Source organism: Salarias fasciatus, chromosome 12 (assembly GCF_902148845.1).
Source record: "Salarias fasciatus chromosome 12, fSalaFa1.1, whole genome shotgun sequence".
Taxonomy (NCBI): Eukaryota; Metazoa; Chordata; class Actinopteri; order Blenniiformes; family Blenniidae; genus Salarias; species Salarias fasciatus.
Window position 1 is genome coordinate 31,268,375 of NC_043756.1, and position 15,220 is coordinate 31,283,594.

The 15,220-nt window shown below is 44.2% G+C and overlaps 2 long non-coding RNA genes across 2 annotated transcripts; one reads left to right on the forward strand and one right to left on the reverse strand.

Moving 5' to 3' along the window:
- Positions 1-594: 594 nt before the first annotated feature.
- On the forward strand, positions 595-2,135 carry LOC115398135 (uncharacterized). The gene is made up of 3 exons (XR_003932555.1): positions 595-705; positions 2,077-2,079; positions 2,114-2,135. It is a non-coding gene; the product is annotated as an uncharacterized LOC115398135 (long non-coding RNA).
- Positions 2,104-13,887, reverse strand: LOC115398136 (uncharacterized). The gene is made up of 3 exons (XR_003932556.1): positions 13,777-13,887; positions 13,549-13,551; positions 2,104-2,114 (listed from the first exon to the last, which is right to left on the reverse strand). It is a non-coding gene; the product is annotated as an uncharacterized LOC115398136 (long non-coding RNA).
- Between the last annotated feature and the right edge of the window lie 1,333 nt (positions 13,888-15,220).

Here is a 15,220-nt window from a genome sequence, read left to right on the forward strand (position 1 = left end):
GATCTTTGCGGAAAGAGATCGGAGCTCCGCAGAGGCTCCGGAACCGGACCGCGGCCGGTGTGCATCACAGTATTGATTTTAATAACTACGGATTAGCTGCGGTGTCCGGACCGGAGCCGTTCCGTAGCCGGACCGCATCCAGTGTGCATCGGGGGTAAGTCGTCGTCGTGCTCATGTACTGTATTTTGTCAAACAGCCAACAGAACGTCACCGTAACAACAGTCCAGCCTGGTGTTCTGTCCGTGGGAATGTTCTCCTATTGAAATGTTTAGAGTGTGTTGTTCTCCATGGTTTCATTACAGAAACAATCAACAGCACCAACTAGTGGACCAGAAGTAGAACTTCATGGTTCTCAGTGTTGGTTCCGTGGTCAGGGAAGTGGCTGAAACGTTCTAAGTGAAAATCCTTTCCTAAAAGAAGAGTTTTGTCTTGAAGCGTTGTGGAATAATGGAGGCGTCAGAGACGAGCGAGGGAAGAGCTCTGAAGAGGAGCAGCAGTTAAACTGGAGAACATGATTCTGATCAGGTTTCAGTCGCCTGGTCCAGACCATGAACTGAGAGCTGAGTGTGTGTTGTGACGTTCTGTTACCTCTGAGCGGAGAACCCCTGCAGACTGTGGTGGGACATGTGATGGGACAGTCCTCGGAGGCGGTGCAGGGCAGCTACGTCAGGACCGAGCTCCTCCCACTCGTCTTCTGCCAGATCTGTCCAAGCAGAAGAAACTTCACTCTCATCCAGGTTCTTACACACTTCTCACTTCTCTGAAGGTTCTGCTGGTTTTCAGTCTGTGCTGGACTGAAGGTGGAGCTGAGCTGGAACTCAGACCTCCACCCTCACCTGAATTCTACTGAAAGAAACACCAGGAGGCTGAGAGAAGTGAGGCTGTGACTGGTTCTAGACGGATTCTCCTCCTCTGAGGCCCCGTCCACATGAAGCCAAAACGCTCATAGTTCCAAAAACGTTTGCCTGTGAAGATGGAGCTTATTCAGTATTTCTGACCGTCCACATGACTGTTTTCAAAACGGCCGAAACGTTGCAATAACATGCCAGGCCGCTAGGTGGCGCTCCATACATGGCAATATCATAGCGCCTCCGCCCAGCAGCCCTTCGTGATCTTTCTCGTGGTCGATCCAACATTACATGAAGCATCCTGCTGACCACTTCATGACAAAATATAAAAGAGACGTTGATGTGAACTGTTCTTTCTGCAGAAATCACCCTGAAACAAATCAACACCTCTTTTGGACATGTGACGACTCCAAGATCTTTTGGAAGGATTTCTGTCGCTTTGTAATTATTAATGTATACATGGACTTTACTTTGAGGTGGGAAAATGTGTTTTTTTTTCTTTTTGTTTCTTCAGAAAACAGGAAAAGAAGGACGGATTTTTTGTCATCAATTTACTAATCCGAAAATCCAAAATTCTTTATTCATAAATGCAAATATAGCAGGCGGAAGCCGTCATTCACCCACTTCAAAAATGTTGTACTCTCTTATATAAAAATGTTTAAAGACTCTGAAAACAAAAAGGCTGTAAAAAAATATCAGGATCTGTGAGAAATTTAAACAGTTTGAAAGAAACTGACTGCTTATTGTGTTCCCCCTGGCATCATGTCTGCCATGTACGTGTATATTTACAATATTAATAATAATAATAATAATAATTAAAAAAAAAACATGACGCTTGGCGTTCTCCGTGTTGATTTGTTGTATCCGGTGGTGCTGACAGAGTGCAATGTTTTGCTGCAAAAGCGGCAAAAGGCTTCAGTCTTCAGCAGGACGTCTGCTACACCGCACAGCGCCGTTGTTATTGTTGTTTACAGAGTTCTGCGCATTTGTTACGACTTCGCGCGATGACGCAGCGCATCAGGACACGCTCCAAAACAGGAGTAATTACGGCGCCATGGATTCAACAGTTTTCGGATCTGTTCACCCTGGGACCTGGTTTCAAAGATGTTTGGTTTCAGATCCTCGGAGTGCTGAATTCGTGTGGATGACAGGGTGAATGGATCAAATATTTTTGAGTTTTGGCCTGGATTCGTCTTCGTGTGGATGGGGCCTGAGTCTGGTTCTGCAGAAAGTAGATTTCCATACAGATCTTCTACTTACTGAAGCCTTCCGTGAGGATGAGGAGGCCGAAGAGCAGGAAGACCTTCAGAACCATCCTGCAGACAAACATCACATCAGACAAGTCGTACTATAATCGACATTTGGAAAGTTTTCTTTGATGTTACAGAATTGCGTTTCATGTTAAAAAGGTGGGTAAGTTTTTCCCAGGTCTACACTGCTTGTCGCAGCAGCAGCCTGAAGGAACAGCTCTCATCGTAATTCACGCCTGTATTTATGCTGGATGCGCTCGCTTTCAAAACACATACAAAACAACACCTGAAAGCAGGACGAAACACCCGCACAAAAAACACCCAACCTCAGGACAAAACAGGCCCTGACAGCCCTGCTCCTGTCACGCCGCACCCAGGAGCTGGCACCTCCACAGTCCAAGGCGCCGTCAGCACCGACATGTTCGTCTCCTCAGGAGTGAAGGGAAGTCCACCTTCCTGGACTTTGCTCTGGACCTTTGGTTCTGGCTGGTTCGGGTTCCAGGGGTGTTGCTCTGATCTGACTTCAGTTCCCTGCAGCTTCAGTTCATCCAGCCTCCGTCCTGTTTCGGTGTGACGTGGCCCAGCATCGTTACTCACGCAGCACGTTGTTCGGGACCAGAATATTTCGGACCGGATCCAGTATTGTTATCTTTTCTAGTCCAAGAGGAAGAGCAGAAGAAAAGGCAATACCACCAAAAAAAGCCAACTCTGGGGTGGAGGAGATCAACAAGTCTCTCAACTTTCTGTCAGCCGAACAGAAAAGTAGCAAAACAACAAGACCTGCTGCGTGACTTAATGGGAAACAACTGAAACACAGAGTCAAAGAAAAAGACAAGACAACAGACAACTTGGAACAGCGAATCGAGGACCTTGAGCAAAACACAAGAATGGGTGACTTGGTCATCAGTGGATTGAAGACATCCCTCTGAAACAGGCAACGAAGGTCAAACGGACTGACGCCGATTTAAATGAGCCTCTGACAAGAAAGAAGGCAGAAGCTGCCAGACAGGCACGTAGTTTAACAAAACAAAACAAGATACAAGCACCGTCGACCAGAAACTGCAAAATAACGATACGACTCAACGGTCTGCCCGAGGTCAGAAAGGTTACGATGAAAGACTGGGAGCGATATAAACAGAAGAGTGAAATTGTATATATACATAAATATTTACACATATATATATATATATATATATATATATATATATATATATATATATATACACACACACACATATATATATATATATATATACATATATATATATATATATATATATATATATCTATACATGTATTGTCCTGAGGTTCGGGGTAACAGCTTCAAGAGTTCTCTACAATCACTGTTCATACTTCAAAAAAGAGCATTTGGGGTTGTTAACAGACTGGCAGATAGAGAACACACACACACACACACACACACACACACACACACACACACACACATCCATTGTTTCTGCAGGCAAGACTGTTAAAGTTTCCTGATCAAATAAAAAGTCAAACGGCACAAATCAGGTTCAAAGCAAAGAATAATCAACTCCCAGGAAGCATTCAGGACATGTTTAAACAAATAGAAGGAAAATATAATTTAAGCTGATTGTTTTACTCTGAAAACATAACAAAATTAACCAACAGCAGGACAACAACAAACATCCGAAAGCAGAACAACAAAAAACAAAACAGCCGTCAGCAGAACAACAAAAAAATCCAGAAAGCAGGACTTGAAGCCAGCCCTGGATCTAGCCTTGGATCTGGTCCTGAAGCCAGCCCTGGATCTAGCCTTGGATCTGGTCCTGAAGCCAGCCCTGGATCTAGCCTTGGATCTGGTCCTGAAGCCAGCCCTGGATCTAGCCTTGGATCTGGTCCTGAAGCCAGCCCTGGATCTAGCCTTGGATCTGGTCCTGAAGCCAGCCCTGGATCTAGCCTTGGATCTGGTCCTGAAGCCAGCCCTGGATCTGGCCTTGGATCTGGTCCTGAAGCCAGCCCTGGATCTAGCCTTGGATCTGGTCCTGAAGCCAGCCCTGGATCTAGCCTTGGATCTGGTCCTGAAGCCAGCCCTGGATCTACTGCCTGCTGCTGTTCGTAAACACGTCTCCCACCCTGAAGCCGTCTTCATTGCTGCTGCAGACTTCATTCAAGCAAACTCCTGGTCTGTTCTTCCCAGATTCCAGCAGAACATTCACTGTCCAAATAGGGAATGATAGACTTTGGACCAAATGTCCACTGTGAGTAAAGCCCACCCTGTAGCAGGAGCCTGCTGTCACCTCAGTCTCAGCATTGCTCTGTTCATGTTGCCTCTCATTAGCAGGAGAAGCCAGTAGGGAGATCAGGGTCTGGTCCGAGACCAGATAGCTCAGATCTGGACCACCACACAGTCTCAGTCATGTTCTACATTAGTTTCTGCACAGATCCTGAAAAATCCAGGAAAACAATCCATGTGTTCCCAATCCAGAACCCCTGGTTTAACAACAAGGTGAGGAACCTCAGGAACCACAAACAGGGCCAGAGACACTGCAGCTTCCAGCCGGGAGTGTCGCTTCAAAGCTGCAAAGAGGGAACCCAGGCTGAAGACTGAGGGGGATTTTAACAGCAGTAACAGACGTACATGACAGAGCCTGCAGTTAATCAGTGACTGTAAAACAAACCGCACTCTGCCAACATGCTGAGGACCTCGACCTGTCCTCTGCCCGTTTTGAAAGCACTGACTCCAGATGGAGTTTTTGTAATTCAGTAAACTATATCAGTGACCAAGGCGTGCACAATGCAGCCGAACACTACCTGCTCACACGGTGACCGCGGGGAATCCATCTGTCTGGGCTTCAACCAGCACTGCACCCACAACACGGCCATGTCCAGAGCAGCGCCTGTGTCCGTTAACCCCCTCCCAGCACCGGTAAAGGTTGTCCACGTGTCTCAAAGCATTTCACCAGGAGTCTGAATGAGTCCAGACCCTCTCAGGACAGGAGGAACCCTCTAAAGACAGGAGGAACTCAGCAGTCATTTTCGGCTCCATCACCTTTCCTCTTTGGCGCCTGCAGGTATAATAACTTCATCATGATCACTCCAGCAGCAGCATTAACGTTGGTGATCCAGAACTTTCCACATGGATTTGACAGGACAAACTGTCACGATATCAAATTTTCTCTTCACGATTATCATGAGCAAAAAATATCACGATAACGATATTATCACGATATCAGCAAAAAATTAACTAATAATGGTACAAACATTCAGATTCATCTTTAATTTTATTTTTGTTTGTTTTCTCTCTTTTCCCAGATGAATTACAGTCAGAATACCTGTCAAATGAGGTGTTGAAACAATATGAGGACAGTAACTGTACAACTGCATACCAAAAGTGGAGTTACACTCAGCTAATTAAAATCTGATGAGCTGATTAACAGAGGATCCACAGCAGAGGCGTCATTTGAATGAATGAATGAATGAATGAATTTATTTATTTTTCGAACCTGTATAAACGTATGTATCTAATTTGTACATACAAGAGAAAAAAATGGAAAAAACCCCAAAAGTTAATGCAAATCAAGACAACAAAGAGAAAAACAACAACATAGTTCGAAAAAAGGAGTAGGAAGAAGTAAAGACTTTTTTTTTAAAGAATCCTACCCCTTTTTAAGTTTTAAAATCATACTTCAAAGAACATCCTATAATATAATGACATAATATGACCTAATATAATATGCATATACCGTGCAGATATCCTTATAAATATCCTTATATAATATACGTCGGGTTGGTGGGTTCTGAAAACCCTCGGGCCCTGATGGGGTGAAATCCTGTCCCACCACCACACTGCCGAGAATGTTTGTTTGTTTGTTTGTTTGTTTGTTTGTTTAAATCGGAGGCGGAATGAGCAGCAGCTGCTTCTCTCCAGCAGAGGCGCCGCTACTGGCTAGGGCCCCGAGCTGAAGGGGGCCCCGAGGGACGGCTGACATCAGTCACTTTCAATGACAAATTTAAGGCGCTACGCTAGACGCTGCAACGACAACGTGTCGAAAATCCCCCGCATGGGGCCCTTTTCCGAGTACTCACCGGTTAGTTGCTAGAAGGGGGCCGGCGGAGAAGACGGCGACACAACTTGAAACCCCCCCCGGACTATGGAAAGCCGAAAGAGTCACAATTCGCCACTAATCCAACGCGTCAGATCCTTAAGACGCCGTAAAAAACGTCCGTTTTTAAATAGAACGCCGTAAAAAACGCGCGTTTAGACAAATTAAACGTATTTTACGCCGCTCTTACCGAAGGCTGTAGAACGCCGTTAAAAAAGCCCGTTTTAAAATAAAACGCCGTAAAAAAAACGCGCGTTTTAAACCAGCAAAACGCGCGTTTTTTACGGCGTTTTATAAGATGTTAATGAGCTCTGCCCTCTGAAAAACACAGCCAGTAAGTTTAATTTTTCTGAAGCCAATCAGCAGAGAGCACAGCGAGGCCACAGCAACAGATCCAAGAGACTTCAGCTCTTCTGCTAAATGACTGAAATTCAGAGGATTAAAATATGGATCTGCACGAATTAAAACATCTATTTTGAGATGCTAATCATTACACTTTCTTCCATGTCCACCAGTAATCAGTATCACTGTCTCTAATGTAATCAGAGGATTAAATAAAAATATCGATCTGCATGGATCACCGTGGCTCCATGAAAGTAGTTACAAAAAATGACCTGCAGAGGTCGCCCTGTAACGATCTCCTCATCACTCCGAATTTATACACTAAATGTCTTAAATAATCAATAGATATGTTGATATGCTGAACAATAAAAACATCTCCTGTGGTTATTTGTAATGAATCCAGCCTCACTGGACTGCAGCCTCTTCATCTGGGATCAGTGGAGGAACACAATGGAGTTAAGCAGATTATTGTCATGTTACTATTTTCATGTTTTTACCATGTAAATATCATAAAACAAGGACAACAGCTCGCTTCAATACACATTTCAAATGGTACTTCTAACAGAGAAGCATCATAATTCATTTCCACAGATGACATGAACTCTGGAACTGGACCATGACAGTCAGAACGGTCTTATTGTTGTTATACAGTTGGAGAGTTTCTATTTTCCAGTGCAGGCACAAGAAATATAACAATATAACAAATATAAAATATAAATATCACAAAGGATTAATATCTTTTTAAAACGTGAAAGAATTTTAAAGCGTTGTTTAAACCACTACTGCCGCCCCGTGGTTAAAATGCACAACATCACCTTATGAGCACGACCTGCTGGCAGATCAGATGTGGCGCTAAACCAGACTGTCTGCGCTAAACCTGCAGTTATTCCATTAGAGACGGTGATAGACAGTGATACCGACTATTGGTGGACATGGGAGAAAGTGTAACGATTAACATCTCAAAATAAGCGTTTTAGCAAGAGATTGTTCGCGTAGTTTTGACAAAACAACAACAAAACGCAAATAAATAAAAAGCAAATATAGTTGGATTTAATACTTTTGGAAATGCGATGATCAAGGTTTTGTTTGTTTATTTTATAAACCACCTACATGTTTTCAGCATAGTGTATTTGGCCACGGTGAGTATACTTAATCCGTGCAGATCGATATTTTAATCCTCTGATTACATTGGAGACAGTGATACTGATTACTGGTGGACATGGGAGAAAGTGTAATGATTAGCATCTCAAAATAGATGTTTTAATTCGTGCAGATCCATATTTCAATCCTCTGAATTTCAGTCATTTCCTCCAGCTGACAAGTCTCTTGGATCCATTGCTGTGGCCTCGCTGTGCTCTCTGCTGATTGGCTTCAGAAAGATTAAACTTACTGGCTGTGTTTTTCAGAGGGCGGAGCTCATTAACATCTTATAAAACGCCGTAAAAAACGCGCGTTTTGCTGGTTTAAAACGCGCGTTTTTTACGGCGTGTAATTTAAAAACGGGCGTTTTTTACAGCATCTTAAGGATCTGACGCGTTGAATTAGTAGCGAATTGTGACTCCTTTGGCTTTCCATACCTAACGGGCCCCACTACTACCCGGCTTGCATCAGCGTGCAGTCAGTGCTGCTAAACACACTTTCTTCGGGTGAGGATGGAGCGTCTCGCTGTCGCTGTCGGCCACCGCCGACATGTTTAGTTCACTCGTGACGCTCGCTAACTGGAGCCACACTAGGAGCCGTGAGGCTACCTCTGCTCTGCTGTGTTTATATGTGAGGGGGGGGGGGCTGCAGGAGGGAGACGAAGCAGGGCGGAAGAACAGCAGCGCATTTTGAAAATACACTTCAACACGTTTCAAGTGGCACTGCATCCTCTTTACGATATTATCATGTGCGCATTTTGAACACGATACTGAAATTTCATTATTTTAATACCACGATTATCGTCAATACCAGTTTACCGCGACAGCCCCAGGTCCAACTGATGATTGTTTCTCAGAAGAACAGTGAATACATGTGCTTCTTTTTGGCAAAATGACAGGATGTTTCAAGGTCTCTGGTGTAGCTCTTAAAGGAATACTCCACCCAAAAAACGATTTGGCCTCATTTTCTACTCACCCTCATGCTGAGAAACACTCTGGAGCACTTTTTTGACGTTTCAAATGCAGTTGGAGATGTTTGGGGATTTTCGTGGTCAACAAACAGGGACCGACAGAAAAAATGGTCCATAAAGTCCACAGAACGTTCCCATTTTCCTTCATACTGCTCGTCCGCTGTAATCCAAGTGTCCTGAGCGCCTAACGTCCATAATTAATTCTTAACGAGGTCATTTAGTACATTTTAAGAGCCCAAACAGGGCACTCTCATACAGCTCCATTGCATGTCTGCACGCAGCCTGAACTACGGAAGCCTCGGCAGACCAAGCAACACGCTTGTGCCCTTTCAGCAGGACACCGAATTCAAAGCTTTAAAACAGTAGCCAGTCACTTTTGTGATTGTCCACAGCTCGGTCACTCACAGCAGAATATAAACAGCGGAACTTCTTCTTCTACGCTTGCAATTTAGAAAAGTAGTCGCTGAAAGCGCGCAAGCGTCTGGCTTGGTCTGCCAAGGCTTCCGTAGGTCAGGGTGCGCGTGCAGACATGCACTGGAGCTGTACGAGAGCGACCTGTTTGGGCTCTTAAAATGTACTAAATGACCTCGTTAAGAATTAATTATGGACGTTACGCGCTCAGGACACTTGGATTACAGCGGACGAGCAGTATGAAGGAAAATGGGAACGTTCTGTGGACTTTATGGACCTTTTTTTCTGTCGGTCCCTGTTTGTTGACAACGAAAATCCCCAAACATCTCCAACTGCATTTGAAACGTCAAAAAAGTGCTCCAGAGTGTTTCTCAGCATGAGGGTGAGTAGAAAATGAGGCCAAATCGTTTTTTGGGTGGAGTATTCCTTTAAACACCTGCCAAATATCAAAAGCCCGTCCCGACACGGTGTCATGGTGGCGCACAGTGGTCCAGGGGCTTCTCCAGCTCTCGGTACTCAGCCTTTTTAAACCAAATAGTTAAATGGTCTTCTCCACTGATTGGCGAGTCACAGCTGTTTCCAGCATCCCTGCATACCTAACAGTTCCAGCGGAGAGCTCTCTCTGTTTTAAATGACGACTCCTGCCCTTTACACAGCGAGTCCCAGCTTCTTCCCTCTGGACGGAGGGTTCCGGTCCCTAAAGGGAGAACCAAACGTTACAGAACCAGCTTTGATCCTGCTGCTATTATAGAACTGAACAAGCTGTAGAGACTCTGCACAATCAGACTGCAGAGGTATTTTTTTGTTTATTTATTTACTTTTTTTATCTTGGTTTTAAACTTGTTTTACCTTGGTTTGTATATTTATTCGTATTTTGATGTATGTATCATGTTAATGTTTCTCTCCCTTTTCATGTCCTGACTGGTGGAGCCTTGGCGTATTTTTGTGTGTGTTCTAGTTGGCGCTTAGAACTGTGTATAAATGTGTGTAAATGTCATCCCTCTGCAGAGCAAATCTACCTTCAGCTATTAATAAAGCAACCTGAACCTGAACCTGGATTTCCTTTGGCTCCTGCTACAGGGTGGGCTTTACTCACAGTGGACATTTGGTCCAAAGTCTATCATTCCCTATTTGGACAGTGAATGTTCTGCTGGAATCTGGGAAGAACAGACCAGGAGTTTGCTTGAATGAAGTCTGCAGCAGCAATGAAGACGGCTTCAGGGTGGGAGACGTGTTTACTAACAGCAGCAGGCAGTAGATCCAGGGCTGGCTTCAAGTCCTGCTGTCGGATGTTCTTTTGTTGTCCTGCTGGGGTGTTTTTTTTCCTGCTGTTTGATGTTTTTTGTTGTTTTTGTTGTCCTGCTGTTGGGGTTTTTTTGTTGTCCTGCTGTCCGCTGGTTTTTTGTCGTCCTGCTGTTGGGGTTTTTTGTTGTCCTGCTGTTGGGGTTTTTTGTTGTCCTGCTGTCGGTTCATGAGGGAGACAGCTCCTGGACTGGAGGACAGACGGTGGTTAGTAACATGTACCAGTTAAACATGTGCAGTGAGAAGGGAGAGAAGACGACCTCCCTAACTGAAACTGGTTCCACATGGCAGGAACCTGAGATTCAGTTTAGGATAGGGGATAATGTTAGGCTTAAAATAAGGATTAAGACTAATTTTAAGATTAGAATTATATCTGGTCGGGATGTGTATTCAGAGAGAGAGAGAGAGAGAGAGAGAGAGAGAGAGAGAGAGAGAGAGAGAGAGAGAGTCAGGGGGAGTCAGAGCCAAGCAGAGGCAGCCTGAACGGGCTTGAACCTCTCCCCCTGCCAGGCCTGGCCTGGAAGCTCCACCCCCCCAGGAGAGGAGCTGAATTACATCATTCAGGTTGTAACCTCAAGAAAATATATCTGTATTATCTGCAAACAAATCAGGTTTTCAAACAGTTGAAACATTACATAAATATTTGTTATATAAATAGTTTGGGACCCAACACTGACCCTTGGGGGACTCCACAATCCAGACAAGATGAGCAGCTGTCTCCCGGTTGGACATGTTTTTATTTTTATTCAAGTCTTTTCATTAATATTCTGTGGTCTATGGTGTTGAATGTTTTTTTTTAAATTAGTGAATAATCCTGCTGCATATTTCTGTTGGTTGATGGTATTTGTGACGTGTTTAATTCAATCTAATATTGCCAGAGATGTTGATCTTCCTCTCCTAAATTCATACTGGTCATCAACAGATGATATCGAAACATTTTTATAATTTGCTATTAAAAAGTTTCACCAGAGTCTCAGAGCATTGTGGAAGTAGAAAGACAGGTCTGTAGTTTGTTAGGAAATGTTTGCTGCCAGCTTTATACGCAGGTGAAGGTCAGGTTCGACATTCACAAAGAACTTATTTGTTATTTGCAGAAACATCCTTACAGTATTCCTCTTCATTGTTTCACAGAAAGGAGTCTTTCCAGACCCATTGTTTATCACACTGTTTATTATGTTTCACATTTAATATCATTTTCAGGATCATCTAACATTTTATGATAGTATTCTTTTACTATTCAAAAAATACTGGTTAAAGGTGCTGTAGGCAGGATTCGGCATCTCCGCCATCTTGCTTAGGGTTACCTAAGCAAGATGGCGATTTGACCCATCTAAGATGGCGATTTGAACCCAGCACAGCCAATCCTGTCCTGTTTTCTCTGACATCACGCCCTTAGGCAAGTTAAGCCCCTCCCACAAGAACGTGCGACGAACGCCCCTCGACCAATCACGGTTAGAGCCTCATGGGCTCTTCTGATTGGTCAAAGATACCTGGAGCTGTGGAGATTCCTTTTCAGCTCAGAACAGAGACAGATGGAAACGCTGCGCCCTCGCGGTAGAGCAATTATACTACACCCCTAAAGGATTATCAATGGATACTCTAACATTTAATCCAAAGAAAACACAGAAAAATTAGCATTGACTAGCAAAATCCTGCCTACAGTACCTTTAATTTAATTTTATATGTTTTGTATTTGTTCTCTACCTCCTTTTCCTTTCTGATGAAACCTCCAAACAAGGCATTTTTATTTCCATATGCATTTAATAGACCTTTGGGGATCAACATTTTGAGTTTTTTTTTTTTTTTTTTTTTTTTACTGCAGCGTACAACAGGACAGTTTTTATTATACAAAGATGTGAATCCATTGATAAATTCCTGGTATGCACTGTTAATGTCACTGTTCGTTCCTGTGTCGTCAGAGTCTTCCTTGCATTCTTCATTTCCTACTCTTCTGTATTCGTTGCTGTCTGTTTTCATGTCATGTGGAGGGTCTGGTGAGTTTTGGACAGAAGCTCCAGCTGTACGCAGTGTTGATGAATTCATCTGTCAGTACGTTCACCAGGGTTTAGTGGATCAATGCTGAAACCTCCACACATGAAAACGGTTTTGTGATCGCTCTTTGAAAATATTCTTCCATCCAGTCCTGAAAGATTTCAATACTTGAGCCTGATGCTCTGTTTATACTACTATTAATTTTTTTCTTTGCATATTGAGAGTGTAACACATTGTAAGACATTGTCGATCGCTGCGGTCATGTGATCCATCACTCTGAATTTCAGGTGTTTGTTTCCACATGAGGCCGCTCCTCTACTGCCTTTGTTTTTTCTGTTCATATATCTAAGTCCATAACCCTCCATCTCAGAGTTCATTCCCTTATCTGTGTTCCATCAAGTTTCAGAAATGGTGTTCACACTAAATGGTTGTGAGAGCAGTTGCAGATATTCCTTCTAGTGATTGAAATTCACCTTCAGTCTTCTGCTACTGAAATGCAGAGTTGTCGGTTTCTAACCTGTGTTAACGCTCCTGCTCAACCGTTCTGCAGTAGAGGAGTTGCAGCTGCCATGATGGATGAGAAGAAGTTATCGTCCAGCTGGGAGTTATTCTGATGAGTCCAGTTCCAATTGAGTATGTTCCATCATATTTTTCAAGAGCAGGAGTCCACCGTCCTCAGTGTCTTCATACGTTTCCACCAGGAGGAGGAAACGTCTCATTCAGTCTCCATCCGTCCACTCTTCTGTTTATATCGCTCCCAGTCTTTCATCGTAACCTTTTTGACCTCGGGCAGACCATTCAGTCGTATCATTATTTTGCAGTTTCTGGTCGATGTTGCTTGAATCTTGTTTTGTTTTTTTAACCTCTGTGCCTCTCTGGCAGTTTCTGCCTTCTTTCTTGTCAGATGCTCATTTAAATCAGCATCATCCATCCATCCATCTTAAATGCGAAAGCATCCAGCATAAAAACAGAAATACAACGAGAGCTGTTCCTTCAGGCTGCTGCTGCATCACAAGCAGTGCAGAACTGGGAAAAACTTACCCACCTTTTTAAATTAAAAGAAATTATTGTCACATCAAAGAAAACTTTCCAAATGTCGATTATAATACGACTTGTCTGATGTGATGTTTGTCTGCAGGATGGTTCTGAAGGTCTTCCTGCTCTTCGGCCTCCTCATCCTCACGGAGGGCTTCAGTAAGTAGAAGATCTCTATGGAAATCTACTTTCTGCAGAACCAGACCCAGAGGAGGAGAATCCGTCTAGAACCAGTCACAGCCTCACTTCTCTCAGCCTCCTGGTGTTTCTTTCAGTAGAATTCAGGTGAGGGTGGAGGTCTGAGTTCCAGCTCAGCTCCACCTTCAGTCCAGCACAGACTGAAAACCAGCAGAACCTTCAGAGAAGTGAGAAGTGTGTAAGAACCTGGATGAGAGTGAAGTTTCTCCTGCTTGGACAGATCTGGCAGAAGACGAGTGGGAGGAGCTCGGTCCTGACGTAGCTGCCCTGCACCGCCTCCGAGGACTGTCCCATCACATGTCCCACCACAGTCTGCAGGGGTTCTCCGCTCAGAGGTAACAGAACGTCACAACACACACTCAGCTCTCAGTTCATGGTCTGGACCAGGCGACTGAAACCTGATCAGAATCATGTTCTCCAGTTTAACTGCTGCTCCTCTTCAGAGCTCTTCCCTCGCTCGTCTCTGACGCCTCCATTATTCCACAACGCTTCAAGACAAAACTCTTCTTTTAGGAAAGGATTTTCACTTACAACGTTTCAGCCACTTCCCTGACCACGGAACCAACACTGAGAACCATGAAGTTCTACTTCTGGTCCACTAGTTGGTGCTGTTGATTGTTTCTGTAATGAAACCATGGAGAACAACACACTCTAAACATTTCAATAGGAGAACATTCCCACGGACAGAACACCAGGCTGGACTGTTGTTACGGTGACGTTCTGTTGGCTGTTTGACAAAATACAGTACATGAGCACGACGACGACTTACTACGGCCATGAAGGGCAGGACCAGGACCAGGACCAGAATCAGGACCACCAGCAGGAGCAGGAGTAGGATAAGGAGCAGAATTTCTTAAAAGTTGCATTTTCTAATTTCCATGGAGACAGAGCCTGATCACAAGTGTTTTCTAAAAGTTCCACCTTGGGCACCATTTTGAAAATGTGTTTTCAGCGGCTCCGACCAGCGTTGTCGTGTCAACGGTTCCTCACTGCTGCTGTTTCCTCTCAGAGTGTCAGGAAGACTCGGACCGGCATTGTGGAGACTGAATCTGGACCATGTTTGTTCCATTAACCATTCCTCTCTGTGTTACGATACTGATGGCGTTCTAGCGGCTGTGCGTTCTCTGTCTGAGTTCATTTGGAGGAGGTTAGTCTGCCGTAGGCTGTGTGGCTCTGGGAGGGGGGAAACCACTGAAATCAGCTGTGCGTTCTTGTGTAGGATGTTTACAGCTTCACGTGTTGTTGACTGAATGTTCCCTGCATGTTGGAAGTTCTTACAGTATGCTTCAGTCCTGTGAACGTCCAGCAGATGTCACTGTTAACTGGCTGTGCATCACTTATTCAGTATTCAATATGTTCTGGCGAATTCAGTTAGTATGAAGTTAAATTCATGTTTAGATTGCAGATTCTGAATGGTTTTTTGCTACACATCTTGATTAATACATATCTGCGGTCGATTAGTTTAATGATCGTTACCTTCTTGTTGTAGCGCCACGAAGACCCGCACCCGCAGATTCAGCTATGAAGACGTCATGAACCCATTGCGGCCTGCCTCCTGGAATCCTCCAGCTTTCCGAAATGAAGACGTGACACATGACTCCCGAGCCTCGTTTGTGTGTCGTGGACGCTGTGCCAAGGCGGGCGTCACCACTTCACCAGGGT